We start from the raw sequence: 13569 nt of genomic DNA, 5'->3' as shown, positions 1-13569 counted from the left end.
AAATGTGTAAACTATTCCCCATGCCCCATAACAAAGCATCATGTCCATGGAAAGTCATAAAACATAAAGCAAATTCTAATGCTATTTAAGACAGTCCAGAATATAGAAAAGTGGGAAAAAATTCAAAATGCTTTCATGAAGTGGTTATACAAACCTGACCGGACTTAGATGTCATGAAAAACAACTCTCTGGTCAAATTTCACGTATAACAATTGTTTAAAAATCTCAATGAATAATTAACAATCTGAATGCAATAGCTCATTTAAAGGAATATCCACTTGGATTCATGCCAGGAACAAAAGAACCACAAATTATAATAGGCAAAAATATATAGTTGTAGTTGTAGATATTGAAAATTTTATATTTTTAAAGATAAAAATAAGAGAGAAAATTACTATTATGAGCAGGAAAATAAGATTAAATAACTTATTAGGGTGTAATATCAAACATAGGGTATGAACGACATGCAAGAAATATACAAATTATATTTAAAATACTGCTAACAGACATATTTTTATTTGAATCAATGGCAAGATTTCTTCTATTTCCAAATATACATTGCTATCAAAAATATGTCACCTTTCCATAAATAATTTCTAGCATACTTAATTAAAGGAATAACAGGATTAGTTTATTCAGTATTTGTTTTCTTTAAGAACTAGACATTGGTTAAACAGTTGCTATAAAAAAAAAAGAGTGGATTTCTGCTCCAAGATGCTGATTAGATGAAGCCAGGAGGAACATCTCCCACTGGGGGACCAGGACATCAGAAAGACTGGTGCACTTCTGGCAGATCTTCAGAAGGAAGGCATTGACAGTGAATGGAGAGAAGACACAGATGCTAGTCTGAACCAGAGAAAAGCTAGGGACAATGAACTGGGCTACTGGGCACCAGAACCTATTCCTGGCCCCTAATGACTCCTGTGGAAGGGGTGAGTTGAACTGGCAAGGAGCAATCCACTCATACCACGGACCTCTGGTTTCCCAGTAGGAGGAGACCCCTTGAGCATCATGGACACTTGAGTTGCCAGGGAGAGCTGCTTAAGGAAGTGGTGGTGCAGAACTCCAGCCAGTGTGGCGCCCAGAGGGTTTGGTGCAGGAGCGTCTGTAGTGGAGGTGCAGAAGCATCTGTAGTGGAGCATAGCCAGAGATGCCCAGCCCCTTAGGCTTGACTTGCTCCTATAGCAGATTTTAGCCCTAGGGGAATTGTTGGACCTGAACTCTACAGTGAGATCTTGCTCATGAGATTGGGCCAGTCTGACCTGAGCACCCCTGGGTCTGCTGGCCTCTCCTGTGTCCCTAGCCTGGCCGTTTTTGCTTTAAGTGGAGCACCGAAGTGCCTCCCAGGGGCCTGCATCATAGCTCTTGTGGTGGTGGACTGCACCTGACCAGCAGTGTGCTCCAACAGAGCAACCCCCATGTACACACACCAGCCCTCCTGTGTCCTCCTCCCACTGCAGCCTATGTGACTTTTCCTGCATGTAATCTCCCATGGCCACCCCTCATATCGCTCTGCCTAGTATATATGTGCAGGCATACATTGCCCTTTTATCCTTGCCAGAGTGTATGTGTGCCTGGACCCTGCCATGCCACTGCTGTTGGCATAGGTGCACACCACTTTCACCCCATCGCCTCAGCTGCACTGTCATTGTCATCAGAGTGTTACTGGCACAAAGCTGCCAGCCCCATCCCCGCAGCACCCCACATCTGTGCTGACACTGCCACTTGTGCAAAACTAGTCACAGAAAACAGCAGATCCACCTCTGCCCTAAACATTCACTGCTGTCCACATGTACACACATAGAGGGGGCACACAATCCTGCACCCACCAGTGCTCCACCCCCTAACTAGCATCACGACCAGTGCAAACATGACACAGTTACTAACAGGGGGCCCCCACGTTTCCAAGCCATGTTGCCATTGCTGTGAACACCTGCACAGAAGCCAGCACCCTGGCACCCATTGGCACACTGCCACAGCCAATGAGCATGCACCCCACCACACTGTCACTGCTGCTGCTGCTGGCATATGCAAATTAGAATAGATCCCACTTATACTGACCTGAAAAGGGCTTTGGCTGGCAACATTCATCAGAGAATTGTGACTAGCAATCCAGGAGCACCTCAACCCCTCGAGTGCAGCAGGTTCCTAACCTGGAGGAGCCAAAAATCAAAGCTAGGGCCTGATAACCAATCTCAGAGATAGAACATACAGTCCGAAAGCCCTGAGCTGAGCCTTGGCCCCTAAAATCTTCCAGATACAAATCCAGTCAGCTAAACCCACCTTCTCCCACAATCAAACCATCAAGTTCATCAAAGAAAAGAAAAGAAAAAAAAAATACATCCAAAGGACACCAACCTCAAAAACTGAATGCCCATCACCCCACAAAGATTAGAAAGAATGAGTGCAAGATCTCTGACAGCTCAAAAAGCCAAAATGTTTTCTTTCCTCCAAACGACTGCACTAGATCCCCAGCAAGCCTTCTTAACTGAAATGAAATGATTGAAATGAGAGAAATAGATTTCTGAATATGGATTGAAACAAAGACCATTGAGATTCAAGATAATCTTTAAACGGAATCTTAGGAAGCTGAGAATCACAATAAAATGATACAGGAGCTGCAGACAAAATAGTCAGTCTAGAAAAGAATGTATCCATACTGCCCAAAGTAATTTATAGATTCAATGTTATTCCCATCAAGTTATCCATTGACTTTTGTCACAGAACCAGAAAAAACTACTTTAAATTTCATATGGAATAAAAAAAAAAAGAGCCCATATAGCCAAGACAATCCTAAGTGAAAATAACAAAGCTGGAGGCATCATACTACTTGACTTCAAACTATGCTACAAATGTACAGTAACCAAAATAGCATGGTACTGGTAACCAAAACAGATATATAGAGCAACAGAACAGAACAGAGGCCTCACAAATAACACCACACATCTACAACCCTCTGACCTTTGACAAACCTAACAATAACAAGCAATGGGGAAAGGAATCCCTATTTAATAAATGGTGCTGGGAACACTGGCTAGCCATATGCAGAAAACTGAAAGTGGACTACTTCCTTACACCTTACACAAAAATTAACTCAAGATGGATTAAAGACTTAAATGTAAAACCTAAAACCACAAAAACCCTAGAAGAAAACCTACGCAATACCATTCAGGACATAGGCATGGGCAAAGATTTCATGACTAAAACACCAAAAGCAATTGCAGCAAAAGCCAAAATTGGCAAATGGAATCTAATTAAACTAAAGAGCTTCTGCACAGCAAAAGAAACTATCATCAGAGTAAACAGGAAAAATACAGAATTGGAGAACATTTTTGCAATCTGTCCATCTGACAAAAGTCGAATATCCAGAATCTACAAGGAACTTAAACAAATGTACAAGAAATAAACAAACAACTCTGTCAAAAAGTGAACAAAAAATATGAACAGACATTTATCAAAAGAAGACATTTATGTGGCTAACAAACATATAATGAAAAACTCATCATCACTGGTCATTAGAGAAATGCAAATCAAAACCACAATGAGCTACCATCTCATGCCAGTTAGAATGGTGATCATTAAAAAGTCTGGAAATAACAGATGCTGGTGAAGATGTGGAGAAATATGAACACTTTTATACTGTTGGTGGGAGTGTAAATTAGTTCAACCATTGTGGAAGACAGTGTGGCAATTCCTCAAGGATCTAGAACTAGAAATACCATTTGACTCAGCAACCCCATTACTAGGTATATACCCAAAGGAACATAAATCATTCTATTATAAAGACATATGCACACATATGTTCATTGCAGCACTATTTACAATAGCAAAGACTTGGAACCAACCCAAATGCCCATCAATTGTAGACTGGATAAAGAAAATGTGGCACCTATACACCATGGAATATTATGCAGACATAAAGAAGAATGAGTTAATATCCTTTGCAGGAACATGGATGAAGCTGGAAATTATCATTCTCAGCAAGCTAATACAGGAAGAGAAAACCAAACATTGCATGTTCTCACTCATAAGTGGGAATTAAACGATGAGAACACATGGAGACAGGGAGGGGAACATCACACACCTGGGCCTGTAGAGGGGTTGGGGGAAAGCAGAGGGAGAGCATTAGGACAAACACCTAATGCACACAGGGCTTAAAACCTAGATGATGGGTTCATAGGTGCAGCAAACCACCATGGCACGTGTATACCTATGTAACAAACCTGCACATTCAGCACATGTATCCTAGAAATTAAAGTGGAAAAAAAAAAAACTGACCAGAGAGAGCTGAAAAATATAATACAAGAATCATATAATGCAATTGCAAGTGTTAACAGCTCAATAGACAAAGCTCAAGAGTCTGAAGGCTGGTTTTCTGAAGTAAGACAGAATAGAAAACAAAAGAATGAAAAGGAATGAACAAAGCCTCTCAGAAATATGAGATTATGTAAAGACAATGAATCTATTACTCATCGGCATCCCTGGAAAAGATGGGCAGAATGCAATAAATTTGGAAAACAGATTTCAGAATATCATCAGGAATAACTTCCCCAACCTAGCTACAGAGGACAACACTTAAATTCAGGAAACACAGAGAACTCCTCCAAAATACTTTACAAAAATGTCATCTCTGAGACACAAAATCATCAGATTCTCCAAGGTCAAAATGAAAGAAAACATGGTAAAGGCAGCAAGAGAGAAACAACAGGTTACCTAAAAGTGAAGCTCATCAGAATAGTAGCTGACCTGAGCAGAAATCCTTTGAGACAGCTTAAAGAAAGGAAATTCCAACCAAGAATTTCATACCCTACCAAACTAAGCTTCATAAGTGAAGGATAAATAAGATCCTTTTCACACATGCATATGCTGGGGGATTTTTATTTTTCAGACCTTCATTACAAGAATCACTAAATATATATAGAAAGGAAAAGTCATTACCAGCCACTACAAAATGACACTAAAGTACACAGATCAGTGACCTGATAAAGAAGCCACACAAACAAGTTGGCATAATAGGCAACTAACAACATAATGATTATATCAAACCAGCACATATCAATGTAATATTGATGCAAACAGGCTAAATGTTCAAGACCCAATGGAATGCTGTCTTCAAGAGATCCATCTCATATGCAATATCATCCATAGGCTCAAGATAAAAAGGATGAAGAAAATCTACCAAACAAATGGAAAACAGAAAAAAGCAAGGATTGCGATCCTAATTTTAGAAAAAAACAGACTGTAAATCAACAAAGATTAAAAAAGACAAAGAAAGTCATTAAATAATGGTAAAGGGTTCAATTTAACAGGAAGACCTAACTATCTTAAATACATATTCACAGAACAGAGGAGCACCCAGATTCAAAAAGCAAGTTCTTTGAGACTTTCAAAAAGACTTTGATTTCCACACTATAACACTGAGAAACTTCAACACTTCACTGACCTTATTAGACAGATCATTAAGGCAGAAAATTTACAAAGATATTCAGGATGTTAACTCAGTATTAGGCCACATGGACCTGATAGACCTCTACATAACTCTCTACCCAAAAACAACAAAATATACATTCTTCTCATTGCCACATGGCACATACATTAAAATTGATCACATAATCAGACATAAAACTATCCTCAGCAAATACAAAGAACTGAAATTATACCAACCACTTTCTTGGGCCACAGTGCAATAAAAATAAAATTCAAGATTTAGAAAACCACTCAAAATTATACAATTACATGGAAATTAAACAACCTCATTTGGGTAAATGATGAAACTATGGCAAAAATCAAGAAGTTCTTTGAAACGAATGAGAACAAATATACAATATAAAAAAATCTCTGGGATACAGCCAAGGCAGGGTTAAGCGGGAAATTTATAGCACTAAACACCCACATCAAAGAGTTAGAATGCTCTCAAATAAATAGCCTGATATCACAACTAAAATAACTAGAGAAACAGGAGCAAACCAATCCTAAAGCTAGCAGAAGACAAAAAATAACCAAAATCAGAGGTGAACTGAAAAGTATTGAGAGAAGAAAACCCACTCAAAAGATCAACAAATTCAGGAGCTGTTTTTTTGAAAAAACAAAAATAAGATAGACCTCTAGCTACACTAATAAAGAAGAAAAGAGAGAAGATCCAAATAAACACAATTAGAAACTGACAAAGAGGATATTACCACTGACGCCACAGAAATACAAATAACCATCAGAGACTACTATGAACGTCTGTATGCACACAGACTAGAAAACTTAGAAGAAATGAATAAATCTCTGGACATATACACACTTCCAAATCTAACTAGAAAGAAATTGATGTCCTGAATGACCAATAATGAGCTCCAAAATTTAATCAGTAATAAGTAGCCTACCAACCAAAGAAAGCCCAGGTCCAGACAGATTCATAGTCAAATTCTACCTCATGTACAAAGAACTGGTACCATTACTACTGAAACTATTCCAGAAAATTGAGGAGGGATTTTATTCTGAGAAACTAGCATCATCTTGATACCAAAACCTGGCATTGCACAGCAAAGAAAGAAAACATCAGGTAAATATCCTTGATGAACATTGATGAAGAAATTCTCAACAAGATACTAACAAATTGAATACAGCAGTATGTGAAAAAGCTAATTCATCATGCTCAAGTAGCCTTTATCCATAGGATGCAAGGTTGGTTCAACACATGCAAATTACTAAATATGATTTATCACTTAAACAGAACTAAAGCCAAAAACCACACGATCATCTCAATAAATATAGAAAAAGTTTTCAACAAAATTCAACATCCCTTCATGTGAAAAACACTTAGCAAATTAGGTATTGAAGAAATATAAATCAAAGTAATAAGAGCCATCTATGACAAACCCACAGCCAATATCATATTGAAAGGGCAAAAGCTGGAAGTGTTCCCCTTGAAAACTGGCACAAAAGAAGAATACCCTCTCTTACTCTCTCATTATTTCTCTACAACATAGAACTGTAAATCTTGGCTGGAGCAATCTGGCAAGAGAAATAAATAAAGGACATCAAAATAGGAAGAGAGGAAGTCAAACTATCCCTGTTTGCAGACAACATGATCCTGTATCTAGCAAATCCCACAATATTGGCTCAAAAACCCCTTAGGCAGATAAATAACTTCAGCAAAGTTGCAGGATACAAAATCAATGTACTAAAACTGCAAGCATTTCTATATGCCAACAAGAGCCAAGAAGAGAGCCAAATCAGGAAAGCAATCCCATTCACAATTGCCACAAAAAAAGAATAAAATGCCTAGAAATACAGCTAATCAGTGAGGTGAAAGATCTCTACAAGGAGAGTTAGAAAATACTGGTCAAAGAAATCAGAGATGACACAAACAAATGGAAAATCATTCCACACTCATGGATGAAAGAATTATGAAAATGGCCATACTAACCAAAGAAACTTACAGGTTCAATGCTATTTTTATTAAACTACCAATAGCATTCTTCAGAAAACTAGAAAAAAAAACTATTTTCAAAGTCATATGGAACTAAAAAAGAGCCTGAATAGCCAAAGCAATCCTAAACGAACAAACAAATAAACAAAAACAAAAACAAAACAAAACAAAAAGCTGGAGGCATCATGGTACCTGATTTTAAACTATATACTAGGGGACTGCAGTAACCAAAACAGCATGGTACCGGTACAATAATTGACCCGGAGACCTGTGCAAAGGAATAGAGAGCACAGGAATAAGGCTGTACACATACAACCATCTGATCTTTGACAAAGCTGACTAAACAAGTAATGGAAAAAGAGGTCCCTATTCAATAAATAGTGCTGGGATAACTGGCTAGTCATATGTAGAAGATTGAAACTGGACCTCTTCCTTACACCATATACAAAAATCAACTGAATATGGATTAAGGACTTAAATATAAAACCCCAAACTATAAAAACCCTGGAAGACATCCTAAGTAATACCATTCTGGACATAGGAACTGGCAAAGATTTCGTGACAAAGACACCAAAAGCAATTGGAACAAAAGTAAAAAATGGACAAATGGAATCTAAAGAAACTAAAGAGTTTTTGCACAGCAAAAGAAATTTCAGCGGCATAAATAGGCAACCTACAGAATGGAAGAAAATATTTTTATACTATGCATCTGAGAAAGGTCTAATATCTAGAATCTATAAGGACCTGAAATTTACAAAATAAAGACAAATCACCCCGTTAAGAAATGGGCAAAGGACATTTACAGACACAATTCAAAGAAGACACACATGTGACCTCAAAGCATGTGAAAAAAAGCTCAATATCACTGATTACTAGAGAAATGCAAGTCAAAACCACAATATGATACCATCTCATACCAGTCAGAATGGCTATTACTAAAATGTCTAAAGATAACAGGTGCTGGCAAGGTTGTGGAGAAATTATCACTTATACCACTTCTGGTGGTAGTGTAAATTAGTGTAAATTAGCTCAAGCATTGTGGGAAGCAGTGTGGCAATTCCTTAAAGAGCTAAAACAGAACTGCCATTCAACCCAGCAATCCCATTTCTGGGTATGCACCCAAAGGAATATAAATCCTTCTGTCATAAAGATATATGCATGCATATGTTCATTGCAACACTATTCACAATAGCAAAGATAGGGAATCAACCTAAATGCACATCAGTGGTAGACTGGATAAATAAACCATATTACATATACAAAGTGGAATACTATGTAGCCATAAAAAAGAATAAGATCATGTCTTTGCAGGAGCATGGATAGAGCTGGAGGCCAGTACCCTTAGCAACTTAATGCAAGAACAGAAAAGCACATACCACATGTTCTTACTATATGAGAACATGTAGTGGAAACTATATGATGAGAACTCGTGAACACAAAGAGAATAAGAAACGCTGGATTCTACCTCAGAATGGAAAGTAGGATGAGGGAGAGGGGAAGAAAAAATAACTCTTGGGTATTAGGCTTAGTACCTGGGTGACAAAATAATGCTTACATTACACATATAAATATGTACATATTTATTCATGTACATGAACTAATAATTAATTATATACATATGTATATATGTACATGTATATAAATACATACAATTTCTAGAAAAATACCAGAAACACTTTTTAAAAAGGTTTCATAGCAAAAATAAAGACAAAACTAGAAGCAAATTATTTTAGCAGACAGGCTATTTTTCTTAAACCATAAAAACACACATTTGATGGGCATGGTGCCTGTAATCCCAGCAGTTTAGAAGGCTACGGCAGGAGGATTGCTTCAGGTCAGGAGTTTGAGACCAGCCTGGGTAACATTGTCTCTAATTTCTACTGTATGCATATAATATAAAGTGGTATATAATGCCATCATATATTAATAAATGCTCACACTCCATTTCATATTAAGGAAATCTATATATTTTTTATAAAATACATTTTAAACTTAAATAATGTCTTAATATTTTATAACTGTGAAATATTATTTTGTAACTATTGCATATTATAATTTACCAAATAAATAACTTTAATAACTAGGAAAGCATAGACAACAACTCACTGATTTTTAAAAAATGTTTTTCCAATTTCATATTTTCACATAGGAAACAATTTATAAAATGTAAGCCCTTGGGTATTTTTAAATTCCCTTATCATCATATGCATGTATAAAATTATTAAAGCAAATTAATTTGTTTTGATGAGTAAAGTAATATTCTTTATTTTATCAGACACAGTAGTATTTTATCATCTTTGTACCAGCTTGATAATTTGGCAGTGATACAATATTATGAATTATGAATAGAATTTTCTGATTAACATGCTATCCTGTGAATCTTATTTTGTTGTAATAAACTGAGAATGACGATAGCTCTTTAGGTATTCTAATTAAAGTTTTAAATGATTGATGTACTGAGAAAACAAATTAGGTCAGGTATCTTTTTAGCAAGAAAGAATCACTTAGAATAATTCTTAAATTGTTGTTTTTTTCCTTTGTTGCTTTTACTCCTAATACAAAGATTTTCTTTCAATAGCAAATTCCTTGATCATTAGCCACAACTTCTTTTGTTTATTCATCAGCAAAAAACTATAAATAAACAAATTCAATAAATATACCTTTGCCTAATTCATTTTCAAATAAATTTTGCTATGTGTTAATTGGAAATGTAAATGTAAAATCGCCTCCAAAACCAAAAGATAAACTCATCTGATTGTATCACTATAAGAAATAATCTGCAGAGTAAAATGTACTCTGACAAAGTCTTGGCAAAGTCTTGTAAAATAGGTATCTTTACAAAAGAAAAATCAGTATAATAAGAAGACTTTTAAATTGGATGGAGCTACTCTTCCTAAGATGGCATTGTGAAATACAACATGCTCTTATCCATAAAAAATATTATTTTTATGTTGTTAGCATTTGACCTCAAACTTATGTTTTTCTATTAGGATAATTAGCTTTTTATACTAAAGACACAATGGTTTTGTGATACTTTTGTGGAATCACAGTTAACTGGTGCAAATCCTGTTTTACCACTGATGAGTTTTGTGACCTTGATTACATGATCTTCTAAAGAGTCACATATGAGATTTTTGTATAATATTTCCCGAATAAATACATGTATAGAGCATGTTTGGACATTTTGTTTTGCCTTAGTTTTTATTTGAGCTATTTTGTTTTATAGTAGTCTTGTTTGTCACCAAAAAATACTTTCAGAAACAAAAAGGGAACTAACAAGAAGCATAGGAGAAAAGAAATAAGGAAAGCAGAAAGAGAATAAAGAAAAAAAGACCTAAGAGAGAAGGGAAGTAATCTGTACATATTTATATCTGTTCAGTTTCTAGATTTTCATGCTCATTTGTTATATCCATACACCTTACTATTCACAGTGATAAATACAAATATCAAAATGTAAGAGGTGAAGCTATTATCATTTCTTATAGAAAGCTTGTTTTGCATTTCTTATATTTTTAAATGAGAGTGTAGTTTCATAATGATAATTTAAAATCTTGACACAATAAAAAAAATTGTTAAATTTGAGTGCATTAATAAATTCGTTGGAAGGTTTTATATTTGTATATATATGTGCCTCTTTGCAGATTACGTCAAAGGCAAGTGTAATTGTTCTAGTGTACAAAGTGCTCTAAAGTCAATTAGTCATTTAAAAACTATATAGTATAGGGGGCTTCCCAATGTGGCTGAGTTTAAATAATCCTTTGTTTCTAAAGAACAACAATAGAGCTTGATTAAAATGTCATAAATAACAATTTCTGAACTCTCAAATTTGACCAACTATAAAGAACTGTTGGGATTCACTCAGGATGGTGGCAGAAATATTAAAGGGAAACATTAGGGAAAGTTATAGGGAATAGACACAAACCTTCTTGGAAGGCCAAAAAGTTACATAGCTTCTAATAATTGAACAGGCTGAAGGCAGCCGGGTCTTACCTTAGAGAATTAAGTCATAGGGTAAATACTAGGGACAATAGAGACTTCCTCAGTTAAGTTTGTTTACCCTACCTCCATTGAGTAACCTTTGAGCCAGATGGCCCTCTCTGGGGGAGGTTGACCAAGGACGTTGCCCCCTAATGGTATTTACGTTAAACCCGGGTACCTGAGTTTTAATCATTGGTAGAACTACCCTCTTAACCATGTTAATTATCCTCAAGCATGTTTACTCAAAGCTTCTGTTGTTAATTGTATATTAAATAAATGCCTGGAGTGCAAGTGCAAGCTGCTCAGGGCAGGCCGAAGTGACAAACCTCTCTTGGTTTGCAGGTGGTCAGACACTCAGTAGGTCTGGCAAAACATAATATCTGTGTGTCCGTGTATGTTTTATTTATCTGTCCTTTGGGTCTTGTGAGGAGCAATACCTCAAAGAACCAATTGATTTGTTCATGAAAATGAACTTCAAATGAGAACAGTGTAGCTCACTTTAGTTGGAAAAGAAGGTAAAATCCTGCATCAGCATCAACCAGTAAAAGTAGTGAAATCAGTGGCAAATGAACATAATAGGACAGCAACTCTGCTAACTTGAAGTGGTCCTGATTGAAAAAAAAAGAAAAATCAATGGATTAACAGGCTAGATAGAAATGTCATGAGGAGATTCTGGAAATAAGATTGACATACAAAAGTTTGATAGCTCTTCAGGTGCTTTTTGTGCACACGTGCACTGGAAACCGAAAGGGTTCCAGGCCATCCACATATCTCTGACTGCCTGAATCACTACACGAATAAGCAGAAAATGAACAATAAATTCTGATGAAAAGTAAGAGTCAGGAAACATCTGAAAATTGATGAATATTAAATGCATTTTCTAACCTACACACAGAATTGAAGTCTTACTGGCTTAATGTATTTGACCACAAAGTCTGTCCAATTTAAGCTGACCATTGAGATGTATTACACAAAGGTGTCCCCTAGCAAATCAGGCTCAAATATAAAAATAAGTAAATAAACAAAAATAAATACAAAACAAACAGAAAAGGGACCTGAAATAATGCTTACGGTGACAGAGGCATATTCTCTGGGCTTATTTCAGGGAAGTTATTAAGCAAACAGTAATAACTCTGAGGGGAAAAGAATCAGAATCAATAGTTACTACATAATATTCCCTCATTATATATTTTTCAACAAATATTATAAGGTGTGTACTAAGAAACATAAAAGTGTGACCCTATGCAAAATAGAAGCAGTTAATATTAATTTTCACCGGGTTGGCCTAGATGTTGAATTTATCAGAAATAAGTACTTCAAAGTAGTTATATAAATATATTCAAAGAACTAAAGTAATGTTAATGAAATAAAGATAACATGGGAAGTGTAGTGTCAACTGAATCAACAATTAGAGAATATCAAAAAGGGATAGAAATTATTTAAAAAGACCACATGAAAATTCTGGAATGAGAAACAAATTTGAGAGTAAAAATGAAATTTCTCGAGGGGCTACGTGGTTCATTTGGGATAACAGGAAAAAAAAAAAAATCCAGTGAACTTGTAGCCAGAGAAATAGGATTTATCTAATTGGAAGAAATTAGAAATAAAGATGAGGAAAAATCAACAGAACTTCAGAGACCTGTGTAAACACACAAAATGTGCCTATGCATGTGGTGGAAATATGAAAAGGATGGGGGAGAGAAAGCAGCAGAATAATCATTTGAAAACTTATGCCTAAAATATTCTCAAAACTGATAAAAATACATTAATTTATGTATTCAGTAAGTTCAATGAACTCCTATTAGAATAAAAACAGAGATTAACAGCTAGGCAAAATCAGAGTTTAACTAGTCAAAGTCAAATTATAAAAGAAAATCTTGAAAACAGGAGAAAAACAAGTCATCATGAATAGGAACATGACAATATGATTAACAGTTAAGTTCTTGTCAAGAAAAATGGAGTCCAGAAGACAGTAGAATGACATATTCAGAGTGCTGAAAGAAAAGTAGTGTGTTTCTGCATTTCAAAAATAGTTTAACTAGTATTAGCAATGGTTCTTTTTATTATTATTATTATACTTTAAGTTCTAGGGTACATGCACATAACGTGCAGGTTTGTTACATATGTATACTTGTGCCATGTTGGTGTGCTGCACCCATCAACTCATCAGC

Source organism: Colobus angolensis, unplaced genomic scaffold, assembly GCF_000951035.1.
Source record: "Colobus angolensis palliatus isolate OR3802 unplaced genomic scaffold, Cang.pa_1.0 Scaffold29, whole genome shotgun sequence".
Lineage (NCBI taxonomy): Eukaryota > Metazoa > Chordata > Mammalia > Primates > Cercopithecidae > Colobus > Colobus angolensis.
Note: the sequence above shows the minus strand (reverse complement) of the source record.